This window comes from Eumetopias jubatus, unplaced genomic scaffold, assembly GCF_037043125.1.
Source record: "Eumetopias jubatus isolate StellerSeaLion01/CBP00866 unplaced genomic scaffold, mEumJub1_p1.0 scaffold_6, whole genome shotgun sequence".
NCBI lineage: Eukaryota > Metazoa > Chordata > Mammalia > Carnivora > Otariidae > Eumetopias > Eumetopias jubatus.
In genome coordinates, this window is record NW_028274812.1 from 28773387 (window position 1) to 28788334 (window position 14948).

Consider the following 14948-nt stretch of genomic DNA (forward strand, 5'->3'; position numbering starts at 1 on the left):
AATGCCTGTCAAGGTATGTCTTATCTCAGCTGAAATTCTATGAATCACTCCAGGGCCACCTAAGTGACATCTACTACCCATTTTGAATCTGGAGTCAACTGAACAGTCTGCTAGGAAAACGTACAGTCCATATCTAAAGAAACTTTGGATTCTTTCACCCTTCCTCCCATCTCCCCTCCTTCTCTAGGGAGCTCAGAATCACAGTGGATAGAGAAGCAGAGGAAAGAGTGGGCAACGTGGCCCTCCCTGATGGCAGTGACTGACCAAAATCAGTTTGTTACTTAGGCTATATTATGCATGCAAAGGCTTAATTCAGGGCAGGCAAAACCCACTGTTCTCTGGAAATCCCACCTGACTGAAATGCTTTCTTTTTTTAAAGTGGATCTAGATTTTATGTGTGGAAAGAGGAAAACATACACCCAGAGAGAGGAGTGTAACTGAAGTTGGGTGTTAGGCATACAGCTAAATTAAAAATGGTATACGTGGACTCAGTTCTACTAGTGGGTTCTTACTCATTTCTATCAATTTATCAAGTCAAAGTATAGGACAAAGTGGTTCATTCATTTATTTAAAACACAGATGTTCAGTGAGATCCTTTGGTTCTAGGTTCTCCAATGAGCAGAACAAAGATCCCTGTACTCATGAAGTTTACGTTCCAGCATAAAGGGACATGCAATAACCAATAAACAAAAAATAAGTAATTCATAAAAATGTGTTAGATGGTGGTAAGTACAATGGGGAAAAGCCAGAAAAGCTGAAAGTGAGGGACCACGCATTCTGTGTTTGGATAGTCAGAGTGGGCCTCATTAGAGGGTATAGTTTGGTCAAGTGAAGGAGATGAGGAAGCTGGCCAAGCAGATAAGTGGGAGATACCTTCCTTACAGAGGTACCAGCTTGAATGCCCCTAGAAGGGGCACGCCTGGCATGCCAGCATGTGGGAGGAGCTGCAGGAATTCCAGGTGGATGGAAAGGAGAGGAAGAGGGAGGAGTAGGAGATGAGGTCTCAGAGCAGAGGAGGGCATGAGAATTATAGAGTCCTGTAGGCCATTGTAACAGCTTGGGCTCTACTCTGAATGAAATAAGGAGCCACTGCAAAGGTTTGTTTATTTGTTTAAGATTTTATTTATTTATTTGAGAGAGGGACAGAGAGACTGAGAGAGCATGAGCGAGGGTTGGGGGGGGGGGCAGAGGGAGAGGGAAAAGCAGACTCCCCTGAGTGGGAATCCCAATGCAGGGCTCGATTCCAGGACTCCGAGATCATGACCTGAGTCCAAGTCAGATGCTTACCTGGCTGAGTGAGCTACCCAGGCACCTTGCCCCTGCAGAGTTTTGAGAGAAGAGTGATATGATCACACTATATATTCAAAAAGGGTCATTCTATGTGGCGAGCAGATTGTAAGAGAAAGCTTTGATGTAGTGAGACCAGCTATGAGGCCCTTGAAATAACCCAGGCAAGAGATGATGGTTGCTCAGATCATGGGAGGACCAGTGGAGGGACAAGAAGTTGGGGGGGGGGGATCTGGAGTATATTTTGGGTACCTCCAAGTTTTTGCTCTAAATAACTAGGAGAATGGAGCTGCCATCACCTGAGATGGGAAAGCCACAGGAAGGCCAGGTGTGGGGTGGATTTCAGTTTTGCACATGTTGAATTTGGATGTCTATTGGAAATTCAGGCACAGATGTCAGATGGAAATAAGTGGATATAAAACCCAGAGCTTGGGAGAGAAGACTGGGCTAGAGATAAAAATCTGGGAGTTGTCAGATGAGATTACCTAGGGAGTAGACAGATATACAGATGAGAAAAGCATCAGAGTCTGAGTTCTGCAGTATTTCAACTTTGAAAGATATAGAGAAGAGCAGAGACAATTGAAGGAGACTGAGGAGTATCCAGTGGGGATAGGGAAAAACCATCATTTCCCAGAAGCCTAGTAAAGACAATATTGCAAGGAGGAAGGTGAGATCCTCAGTATCGAATGCTGTTAATGACAGAGCAAGTTCAACAAAGACTGAAAATTGACCACGGGTATATACATTTGTCAAAATTCACTGAACTATGCACTTAATGGAGCACATTTTATTCTATGCCAGAAGCAACAACATCCTAGTCACACATCTATAACCTAGATTTTGTTTTTAAAACACAATTTCTCACTAAAAGAAACCAGACCTCCTCTGTGAAATGGCCAAGTCTCGGACTGGGGCAGGCAAAATACAAGAACTGCAACTTCTTGTCGTTCTGGAAGGTAAGGGAGAGCTCGAGAAATGATGGGATCATTACAAAAATGACAGAGGAGACGACTTGCAGGGCGTCCCTCTGACCAAATATGGGAAACTTTGAGCATCAACATGAATAATGGAAGAGCTGATTATAAACCACTGACTGAGAGAAGAATCCATGAGTCCATACTGATGGTAAGTAAACAAATAAGTAAATAAATGAGAAGGGAAATCTCTTCCTTGCAGAGTGTCAACCCATAATGCAGAGGAACTAATAGAGTTAGAAAATTACCATTTTGCAACTTTTTTTTTTTTTTTTTTTGGAGAGAGAGCGAGGTGGGGGGAGGGGAAGAGGGAGAAGGGGAGAGAGAATCTTAAGCAGGCTCCACACCCAGCACGGAGCCTGACACCGGGCTCAATCTCACGACCCTGAGATCATGACCTGAGCTGAAATCAAGAGTCAGACACTTAACCAACTGAGACACCCAGGTGCCCCACCATTTTGCAACTTTTATGGTGATAACTGCTTCGGGCCAAAATCATCAATGGACACTAAAACTATTCAGTGGAAGTTTAAAAAGCAAGAGGATAATTTATGGTATCAAAGTATCTCCCCACTGATTTATTAATTGGAAAGGAAAAGTTGTGTAGTTTTTTAGTGGACAAATGTAGAGGGGGCACCATTTTCACTAAATAATCAAAGTTTACATCCCCAATAATGGGAGAAGCTGACATTACACACTTCTGATGTAATACACTGAGGACACAACATTGCCTATGTTGTGTTCTTGCTCCAACCCCCAGAAAGAGGAAACATCCTAAGAACCCAAGCTGAAAGATACTTTACAAAATAATCAACCTGCATTCTTTAAAAAATGTCAGTGTCATGAAAGACAAAGATAGCCTCTCCTATTGTTTCAGGATAATGGATGCCAGATAGAGTGCTCTAAATGCATTTGTATGACTCTGAATGAGATCCTGGATCAGGAAATAATTTCCAAAAATGGCTTTATTAGGATAATTTGTGAAATTTGGATATGGACATATATATGAGAAATTTGATAATTGAACTGTGGTCTGCAAAAGAAGGCTCCTGTTCTTAGAAAATACATGCTGATGGGTGCCTGGGTAGCTCAGTCAGTTAAGCGTCGGCCTCTTGGTTTCAGCTCAGGTCATGATCTCAGGGTCCTGAGATTGAGCCCCGAGTCGGGCTCTGGGCTGGGCATGGAGCCTGCTTGGGATTCTCTCTCTCCCTCTCCTTCTGCCCCTTCCTACCCCTTTCTCTCTCTCTCTAAAAAATAAGTAAGTAAGTAAGTAAATAAATAATAAATTAAAAATAAGGAAAATACATGCTGAGATATTTAGGGATAAAGGGGCATGATGTGTAAACAAATTCTCAAGTGGTTACGAAAAAAATATATAGCAAAGACAAACAGGGCAAAATAATAATTGGTTCCTCTGGGTAAAGTGTATATGAATGTTCTATCCTTGAAAATTTTCTGTAAACTCTATATTTTATAATATAGAGTTTAAGAAGAGAGAGAACAAGAAGAGAAATGTCAGGCAACAGTATCAAGTATAGACAACCCAAGGAGTTTTGCTACATAGGGAAGCAAAGGAATGTTGGTGATGGTTCTATGCAGAATTATATAGAATGAAATCAAGTGTGTCAAGTAAATGAAATGAGTTATTCCTGTGTTGTGCAGAAATCTAATAGGAAATAACCATACAATGATCAATTCCTTTTTTAACCTTCTATGAAAATTTTCCCATTCTAAAATACTGAAAGAAAATCTCCTATGTAGCTGAGAGTATTTTTTTTTTTTAAGATTTTATTTATTTGACAGAGAGACACAGTGAGAGAGGGAACACAAGCAGGCGGAGTGGGAGAGGGAGAAGCAGGCTTCCTGCTGAGCAGGGAGCCCGATGTGGGGCTCGATCCCAGGACCCTGGGATCATGACCCGAGCTGAAGGCAGACGCCTAACAACTGAGCCACCCAGGTGCGCCTGTAGCTAGAGTATTAACATAACAGAAATAAAGTAAACAAGGTAAGCCTAAATGATGGAAATATGCCACAAACATAGCAAATCCAAATTATGGATTATAGTTCACTGTTGAACAGTGTGGGGGCTGGGGGTGCATACCTGCTGGGCAGTTGACAATCTGCATATAACTTTGGACATGTCAAAAACTTATGTGAGAATAGCCTACAGTTGACCAGAAGCCTTATTTATAACATAGTCAATTAGCACATATTTTGTATGTTATGTGTATTACATACTGTATTCTTACAATAAAGTGAACTAGAGAAAATGATAATGAGAAAATCATAAGGAAGAGACAATACATTTACAGTACTGTACTGTATTTATTGAGAAAAATCTGCATGTTAGTGCACCCATGCCGTTCAAACTTGTTCAAGTATCAACTGTATTCCTTTGTAAACTTCCATTCAACTTTCCAAGCAGTGTAATACTTCAAATAGATTCATAGGTAAGAAAATGACAGGTTATATACAATTAATATAGATGATAGGAAATAAGGTTTCTATTCATTAAAGTTACCAGATTGCCTAAAATATTGCTAATCTAATGATGCTTTGAGCTGGAGGCATTATGTTTTTTTGTTTGTTTTTGCTTTTTTTTTTGAGGAACAGAGTGGGGGGTGCAGAGGGAGAGGGAGAGAGAGAATCTTTTTTTTTTTTTTGAGAATTTATTTATTTATTTGAGAGTGTGAGAGGGAGAAGCAGACTCCCCGCTGAGCAGAGAGCCTGATGTGGGGCTCGATTCCAGAACCCTGAGATCATGACCTAAGCTAAAGGCAGATGCTTAACCAACTGAGCCACTCAGGCACCCCGAGAGAGAGACTCTTAAACAGGCTCCATACCCAGCTCAGAGGCCAACAGGGTGTGGTGGTGGGGTGGGCAGGGCTTGATCTCATGACTCTGAGATCATGACCTGAGCTGAACCAAGAGTAGGAAGCTTCAATTACTGAGCTACTCAGGCACCCCTGGAGATACTGAGTTTTACCTTAAATCCATTTTGCCCTTAAACCAAAGAAAACAGCAAGATTCCCTTCTTCCCCACCTACTTTCTTCACCCTGCGGTCAAACAGGATAACAATCCACCAACATGTCAGAATGTAGATCTCTTTTGACTTTTATTTAAATTTTTTATATTTTTGGCCTTCATTTTTATTGAAAGAATATTGCTTTAAAATACAAAATACCTTGATCACTGAGTTATTTGGCACAGTCTCAAATCTGGAGTATGAAGTAAGTGCCTCACCGCCCTAGTTCCCATTCTGTCTTGCATCTTTGGTGCACAAGCTCAGATAATGTCAAACATATTCAATATTAAAATAAATCTGGATAATAAAACCTTCTCATGGTTCATTTTTTATGGTAGTCTGTAGGTTAAAAAAAGGTAGCATATAATACTATTCATGGTGAGGATTTTCCAAGTTTTGGAACAAATTGGTTATTCTGAGGTATATTCTTTATTTGTGCAATTTCAACCTTACTGCAATGGGCAGGCCCATATCTGCAAGCAGGTGGCCAGTATTTTCTAAAACACCGAGGCAAGCCATGACTATGCCATTTAGTACTTTTATCTGGGTTAGTCTTTAATTGACAAGAAAATATGTCAGAACTGATGTTGGATAGCCGTTTATGAAAACAGTAAGGTTTAATTTTCTCATTTGAAGACATACATAAAACTAACTGAAAAAAGCCTCAAGCTAGCACTCTAAAGGGGAAGAACATTCAATAGTGCAAAAAAATAAATTTATTTAAAACAATATTAATAACTTATTTATCAACTGTCATTTGTGAGATAATGACAAACTAGGATATAAGCTGAAGGTACAGTTGGGAGAAAAAAAATCTACATAAGGAACAATTCATGAATAAATTGCCATGCTGTATGCTAGTCCTAGGAACTGTTTTTTGACATTTTGAAATGTGTTATACAATTATTGAATAAGATTGGATACATATGTTTCCAAAAGGGCTCTCTGAGTAACGTGTCTTTACTTTGATAATTAGGGGTATAGGGATATGCCTATCTGGAGAGAAATTTATGGTGAGCACTGTGAATTTTGTAAGACTGACGAATCACGGAAATGTACCCCTGAAACAAATAATACACTATATGTTAATAAAAAATAAAAAATAAAAAAATGGAAAAAAAATTTAAATGATTAGCTAAGCTACATTTTACAGATAGTTCAGCTAAATTCAGCTTGTGAAAATTTAGTCTTACCAATATGCCTAATAATGAAATGCTGTTTATTTAATTTCTTTTTATAATTAAAAAGTCATTATTTAAAGGTATTCAGTTATCCCAACGGTATTTTTTGTTTGGATTTTGTTGTTTATGGGCTTTCGGTCCCTGAATTTTCATTTGCAACAGTTATAAAATGGTGTTCCAGAATAGTTTCATTGCCTGATCTATGTGCGCATAGACCCGGACTGTGAAATTCATTTTCTGCTCACTTGTTCTTTTATAAATTTCACAAATATGTACATATTAACACATTTCTGCACTATTTAGACACTAATTTAGGGTTATGAAGTTTATATTGGCACTGCTGATATGGCAATTCTTAAATTTCACAAGTTGAGGTTGGCTTAAATACAAAAAATGTTAATAAACATTATTTTCATTTTGAGTACCATATTCTCTTTATAGGGGCTGATAAGTTTTGGTACGAGGAGAAACCTTAAACCCAGAATAAATATCGAGGAAAAAAAAATCTATAAGCCTACCTAGTATGATGAGGCTGTTTCTGTCAACTCTATACCTGGTTCTTCCAGCAAGGTCTGTAGCAACTGTTTCCTGAATTTGAATAGCTAGTAATTGGTGCAAAAGTAGCGCAGGTGATACTAAGAACAAAGAATGCCTTTATATTTAAGTGAGAACTCGCCTCAAGCAAACATGGAGACCCAACTCCATAAACCTAGTATCAATACTTTCAAAGCATTAATCCACTTGAATCTTTTTAATTTTTAAAAAAGATTTTATTTCTTTATTTAAGGGAGAGAGACAGAGAGAGCACAAGCTGGGGGAGAGGGACAAACAGACTCTCCTCCGAGCAGGGAGCCCGATGTGGGGCTCGATCTCGGGACCCCAGGATCATGACCTGAGCTGAAGTCAGACACTTAACTGACTGAGCCACCCAGGTGCCCCAAATCCATCTGAATCTTTTAAATAATGTGTTACTAATACATGCCCTACTCTGATAATTATTGTACTCATACTTATTACAGTACCTATATTATATGATTATAATGAAATTCTTTGCAGGGTTAGTGGCTATACATATGCTTTGTTTATTCTTCTTTTATAGGATTTTTAACATGTCTTGTACTCTAGAGTTATTGGCATAAATAACTTACTACCCTCCAAGGTCAGAAATCATCCAATCAAACTTTGTAATTGTAGCAGAAGCCCTAAGAGCTTTTTAAATTTTGTTTTGTTTTGGTAATGCAAGTGCCTGACTTTACTTTTGCTTGCGGGGCAGGGCATCCACTTACTTCAAAGGGGCATCCACTTCAAAGAAGGCTATTCCAAATAAACGCATTGCCAGCCTCAGGACTAAATAAAGAGCCAGGTCACCTCCCTCCCACTGAGGCTCCTTTGTTTTAGAGATCTTGGTTGATTTCGGTACACAATCCTGTGGGCCATTTGTTTTTTCTCATCCTGGGCTTTAAATTCCCATTCTTATGTTTTAAATTCACCAATAAAGAGTGAGTCTGCAAAACCCTAGGTCCCCACCTCCGCCCCACCCCAATAAAAGAACCCCAGCCATGCTCACGCTCTCCCTTTCTCCCCATGACTTGGCTGTGTGGCCCCAGTAGCGCTGTGTAAATTCCAGGGCCCGTAAGTAATAAAACTTTATTTTTTTCAGTTTCTTGATGATTGTGGCTGAAGGATGTCTTGCAATCATAATAAGAACCTCAAGTGTTGGTCCAGCCGCGACATTAGTTACTGAAAGGCTGGGACCCGCACACAACAGTAATCCCTTGTGTTGAGTGCATAGTCCTGCACATAATGGAAACTCCATGCAAAATTTAATTTGAAAAAATAATCTCCGCTTACAGAAATATCATCATCAAATGCCATTTTAAAATAATAAGCCAATTTATAAAGTGCAAAATGCTAAAACTTATGTTAGTTTTTGAAATCCTTTTCTCAAACCCTCCAATGGAGTTCCAGGGCCCAGATCCTTCTACCACCACTCCTTGCTGTGATTGACTCCCACTTCTAACACCCAACTGTGCCCTGTATGATTGCAAATTCACTCTTATTTACACGTCGGATGTTCTAACTAGGCTGTAAGGGCTTGGAGGCTAGATTCCTGCTAGTTTTCTCTGAATTTCCACAATATCCTGCAAGTCATTGATGGTAAACACATGATGATGATGCACTTAAAAACCTTCTGGTGTCTGTGCTCCAGTTCCAAGTTCAAGAAGTGTTGGAGAACTCAGGTTGAAATTCTAGTTTTAAATGTGTAGCTCTTAAAAAGATGAGAAAAAGTGAATTCATTTGATTTTAGGTGTCCTGAGCACAAACGGCAGATTTATAGCACAGCTCTTTCTTCCTTCCTACAATTCTACTAGTTCAGGGTTCGGGGTCCCTGCAAAGTTGGAAACAGGGGGGTTGTCCGGGATGGCAATTTTCTTGAAAAAACACAAGATTTCAAGAGTGAAGCAACTTATTCTAAGATGCAGTTGCCCTGCAGATACAATTTAACTACTTTAAAAAAAAGTGAAAAAAAAATTAAAGATGTTGCATATAAAAATGATATTGGCGGATTTCTAAAATGCACAATGTGGACTTGTAGTCTTCTTGACGAGGTGCTAAAGATACCAGCCTCTGCATAAGACTAGTGCTCCTTTCAACGTATTAAAGGCTTCGATTCATTTTCATGCGCTTTTAGCAAATTTCATAATTTAGACTTGGCCGTCATGACTTCAGCACTCAAATTCCACCTTTCAGAGTTTAGCATCTCTAGACATTAAAGTCTGCATTTATTCATAAAAAGAACCAGCTGCCAAAAAGCCTTGTAAAATACATTACTATTTCTATCCCAGTCTTTCAAACATCGTCTGTGGTCCTGAATGGCCACAGTTGTTTATTTCTTCCTGTATATATTCTCAGCACTCAAAGAATGGTGGGTAGGAGCTGATGACAACCCAGGGTATTATCTGGCTTGTAACCTCACATGTTGAGACTGCACTCACATGGAGGGACGTATTTTTTTTATTATGTTATGTTAATCACCATACATTATATCATTAGTTTTCTTTTTTTTTAAAGATTTTATTTATTTATTTATTTGAGAGAGAGAGAGAGAGAGAGCACGAGAGGGGGGGAGTCAGAGGGAGAAGCAGACTCCCTGCTGAGCAGGGAGCCCAATGCGGGACTCGATCCCGGCACTCCGGGATCATGACCTGAGCCGAAGGCAGTCGCTTAACCAACTGAGCCACCCAGGTGCCCACATCATTAGTTTTTGATGTATATTCCATGATTCATTGTTTGTGTATAACATCCAGTGCTCCATTCAATACGTGCCCTCTTTAATACCCACCCCCTTGCCCTCTAGAACCCTCAGTTTGTTTCTCAGAGTCCACAGTCTCTCATGGTTCATCTCCCCCTCCGATTCCCCCCTCCTTCATTTTTCCCTTCCAACTATCTTCTTCTTTTTTTTTTTTTAACATATAATGTATTATTTGTTTCACAGGTACATGGAGGGATGTATTCTTAAGACATGGTCATTACAAATGACCTTTGAAATCTTGAGCAGTTGGATTAAGATAAAATACAAATTAAATTCCTTAACATCTAGGGCCTTCTCTAGGCTTAGTCTTTCATAGGAAAGTTGTGATACCGAAAAGCTCATAAACAAAAATACATATAACCTCAACAACAACAATAACAAAACACTGGGGGGGAAAAAAAGGAAAGAAAGGAAAAGAAAAGAAACTCAAACAAAGTACACCATCACCTTAAAATGTAACTTGAAGTTGGGAAATCAATTTGCGTTAAAAGCAGCTAGGAAGTTATTTTAAGTTCTCTAAAATCAGGTCTTGAATAGAGGTGTATCGAAGCCCCATGTCATTAGCTGTTCTGTGTACGACAGATACTCACGACTTCTTGACAGCTGTCACCAGAAGAAGAGCTTTGCTTCAACACTGCCACGGAGTGGGAGGAGGAGGCGGAAGAGGAAAAGTCTTCTTCAAGACAGGGTAAACTGTTTCTCTAGCTCTACTTTTTAACATATTTATTTTTTTCAATTGCCATTTCTCTTTTATGTTGTTGACTGACAGTGAGGAGGACCCACGAGCATGGCTGATAGGAGTCACAGAACAGAATGAACTTCTTCCTCAATTCCTGGTCCCCACACCTGCTGCCTCAGCGCTAGGAAATGTGCTCGGAAAGTATTCATGAGGGTCAGACGCTTGTCCTCAGCCACACAACACACTGGTGTTTGGCAAAATGTGCTGTTTTGAGCCTGTTGCTTTGCCTACCATAGAATCCATTCCAACCCAAGGGCTATGAATCTCTAACTTCCAGGGTTCGGGGATGGTTGGAAAACTATTATTTCCTTTTTGTAAGGAGGGGAAAAGACCTTAAAAATAAGCTCTTAAGACTGGGCAACAGAGAGGTTTTTCAAAATCCCAGTTTGAACGAAATTTAAATGAATTAGTAAGAAGCTGATCAAATTTCCTCAGTCCTAAAGAAGTATGCGCCAGGCACAATGCGGTTTTATTGAACCCTCCGCTTCTCAGAGTTTGAAATGTTTAGCAAATCCTGAGTTTTGAGGGCAAGAGTTTGTGGTGAGCAAATTGAGGTGACCAAATGGCAGTTGATTCTAAGTCGCCACAGATTAAAAACTGTTGCATTAACTCCCTAGTTCTCAGCATGTATTTAAACTAAATGTGGTCTTTTATCTGGAGAGATGTGTTTGAACTGTTCCGTTTCACTACAAAAATTCCAGATGTGTGTTATAATGTGCACCTGCTCTTCTGCTTTCACTCGGTCTGTGAGTGCTTCACTCTCCTGTCCCAGGATATCGGACAAACCCTCTGATCGCCTCCCGTTGTCCCCACCAATCTACCTCACCTACCACGGACAGATTTATGCCTTAAGCACAAGCCCAACCACGTCAACCCTTTGCTCCAAATTCTTCAATGACTCCCCAGTGTCTACTTAGGTAAGTTCATATTATTTATCCTGGTATTCATGGCTCTCTAAATGTGATGCCAACTTATTTTTCCATTTTTATCTCCCGCCAGTCCCCTTGCAGATAAATAGGTCTCTGTTTTTGCTGTTCCCCCTCTCCCCCTGCAGATCTTGCCTGGTTTTCCACTTCCGTACCAATTCTACATTCCTTTCCCATAGAGTACGATCTTCACCCATTGAAATGCCATCCACCCTTCAACAGCCCACCTCAAGTATTTCACCCCCCAGTCAGGTGCCTTCAAATCCTTCTGGGAATTCTCCTCATGCACTGCAGTTGGTATGGTAGTAACTGGCATTTCTAGCTCTCTGACTATGCAGCAGATGCTGTGCATGCTATTGGAAGCACTGTCAGGGTATGGTCATGTCTTATGTAGCGTGGGGCCTGGCTATGATGGTATTTATTGAATGAAGGAATGAAGGCATGAGGTGATTCTTGATTGAGGTATAAGATTTTTTTTTTCCTGTCTTACAGCAGCACATAACCTTGCTCCCAGTGGGCACCACCATGGGATTATAGAACTGAATGAATTATCCAGAACAGGGGAGATTCATTCATCTAACACAACAGATAACAGGGCTGATCCCCTGTGTAGAAGAACTTGAACTTCTAGTTCTTTTCTGAATTTGTTGGATTTTCTGCAGTGATTATAAGTGCATCTCGAGAAGGATGGCAGATTAGTGCTAAGTTTATCCATTGGTAGAGGCCCGGATAGGAACATGCATCTTGAAAAATGACCAGCAAAGGATACTTTATATTTTGTTCTTTGAAAAGTAGTGCATTTTAAGTGAATTCCTTTTTCTTCATAGGTTAAAAAGGTTGCTTGAATTATATTTCACCTGAGTGAATCCTTTGATTGAATCAAGTGGCATTAGAAGTGGCTGGAGTATACTCTTCAAATGTAAATATCCACCCTAGTTCAGTAGGGAACTTGAGATACTTATCTGTACATTGATATTTGTCTCTTATGGTCCATGGCCCTCTATTGCTTAAAGTGGCACCTTAGGTGTAATCACATCTATAACTCTTGGTGGAACAAGCTCTTAAGGAACGAGCTTCCATTAAGACTTATACCATTAATTCAGGCCATGGAAAGCTTTATTCACAAGGAGCTAGATCAGAAGGAAGAAAGAATTGTTTTAGATGACTATTGCAGTGTCCATCTGCATAGGTACCCAAACTGTTTCCAAAGATACAACTGATGTACTTCTTCTAGAACAAATCAACTGGCCTCCTATTCCATTTATTCTATCCATGGCAAGAACAGGGCTTGAGGCTAGGAGTGATGGTACTAGGAAATACTGAGCATCTACTAGGTAGTGGACATTTGTCACTCCATTTTCATAAAAGTGGGTATTGTGAAGTTGATAGTAACAGACGTATTTTACAGATGAAGCCATGGATTTGGCGAGGTTTAGTAATGTATCCAAAGTCACACAACTGATAAGTAGCAGAACAGGGACTGAGATCCAGGTTTATCTGACTTTGAAGATGATGTTCTAGAGTTCCTTATATTCTACTCTTTACAGGAACAAAGAGTAGGTGACATGTGAGAGTCCAGCATAGGACCCTTTTCCCAGGGGTACAGTCAAGGATTAATACTCAGATTCCTTTCCTTTAAAAAATTATAGTTAGTAAAATAAAAACAATAAAAGGAAATGTCAATATAACTCATAAGTCCAAGTGTTTTAAAATGGATGAAGATTTAAAAGTTGAAGATTAGAATCTATATCATTGAACAGGAATGTCACAGTGAGAAATACTGAAAGGAAACTTGTAAAATAACTATGGGACAATCAGAGACATAGCTTCATAACAGACTTTGGAAGTGATTCTATGCATGTAACATTCCTGTTTCTCTCACTAAACATACAAATGTAATATTAGGAGGTGAATAATAAATCACTTATGCGCTTTAAAATTGAAAACACATGTATTACTGACACTGACTTAATGTGATTTGATTATTGTGTTATTACACAAAGAAATTTGCAGGCCTTGGTTAGTGCTTCAAGCTTTGGAAAAGACAAACATTTTTGTTGTGGACATAGAACAGAGCTGCAATTTCTAGGGAAGGGAAAGAGTGGGAGGCACTGGGCAAACAGGCTGCTCAAAATAAAATCGTGACAGGATGCACACAAGCCTCTGGTTTAACCATTTCAGAGCCAAGCCTTCAAGTCACCTAAGATTTCACCTGAAGGGCATCTGCTGACTGAGATCATGTCTAAGGACATGATCTTCCCTGTTTCATGTGACCCCCTGGGGCATTCTCTTTTCTCCCTCTTTCCTTCCCTCCAGAAAACACATATGGCTTTTATGTGTTTTCTAAATATTTCTAATTACCTTTATAATGTGAAATAATATTGTACTCAGGAACAGATATTAAATAAACATATGGTATTCTTTGGTAGCTGTCAAGGAATGAAATGGAAGCCCTTTAATCGTGAGTTGGCTATTTGTACTTTCTGAGCCTCAGTGCATAGATTTAAGCAGTGTGGTAAACACTGGTTAGGCTTCACCTACAAATATTTACTGAGCACCGACTCGGTCCTAGATACTTGAATATACAACATTTTCTGGACAGCGTTTCTGATGTCAAATACCCAGAGGAAGGTGTTGGGATGGACCCTTACTGTCTTCACTACTTTCATTTCTACTTCAGCTGTGATGGACAAGGGATATTTTAGTATGAAAATGCCTAGAAATTATCACATGAAGTGAAAAATATGAGCAAGAGGAAGATTGTTCTGTCTAGTGGGCTCCACTCTCAAGAATGTGATGACTCACTTTGCCCCTTGCCCTTGGTGGAGTCAAATATCCCACCAGGGGTAGAGGCAAGATGGCCCCTGGCATGTGTGGAGGGGACATGGTAGGGTAGAGAGGCTCAGAGGACAGGAGAGGAGAAAAGGAATGAAGAAGAGAGACCAAAAAGAGCAGGGGCATACAAGTACCCATTGGAGGTGGACTCTGTACCAATGAAAGCCTGTCTGAGACAAAACGTGAAGAAATTTTTACACTACCCTCTGAATCCCACATGGTTTGAGATTTGCTATCAGTGAGGTTCTGTTCTTTCTGGTAATGGATGAGGTCCTGCACGTCCTTCCAGATGAGGTGAAACCTAACAGCAGGGGTACAGTGGTCAACCAGGAATACATTCCTATTCTTAGGACTCTAGAGACCATAGAGCTCTGAAACAAGCTTACAAAAGCCTGTATTGGCAAAAAGAGAAAAAAATCAATACACAAATCTACTAAAGCTGTAGAGAGTCCTGTCCAAGAAGGAGTTGTGGGGCTGAAATGGTAGGGAGTGAAGGTGGGGTGGCATCAAAATGCACCAAGAAGCATATGAAGTATTTCTACTGTTTCTTTTGCCCTAGATCATTAGCACTGGATTGTTCAGAATGAAGAGCTTAATTGCTGTGTCTGAAGGGGGGGATATGGAGGAAGAAGTGGTAGAGACTTGGCAATTCCAGGACTTGTGGAAC

General features: G+C 39.9%; 1 protein-coding gene across 4 annotated transcripts in view; it reads right to left on the reverse strand.

Annotated features, from left to right (window-relative positions):
- The window catches only part of PDE7B (phosphodiesterase 7B), a 312256-nt gene that overhangs the window by 36536 nt on the left and 260772 nt on the right, over positions 1–14948 (reverse strand). The window lies entirely within an intron of this gene.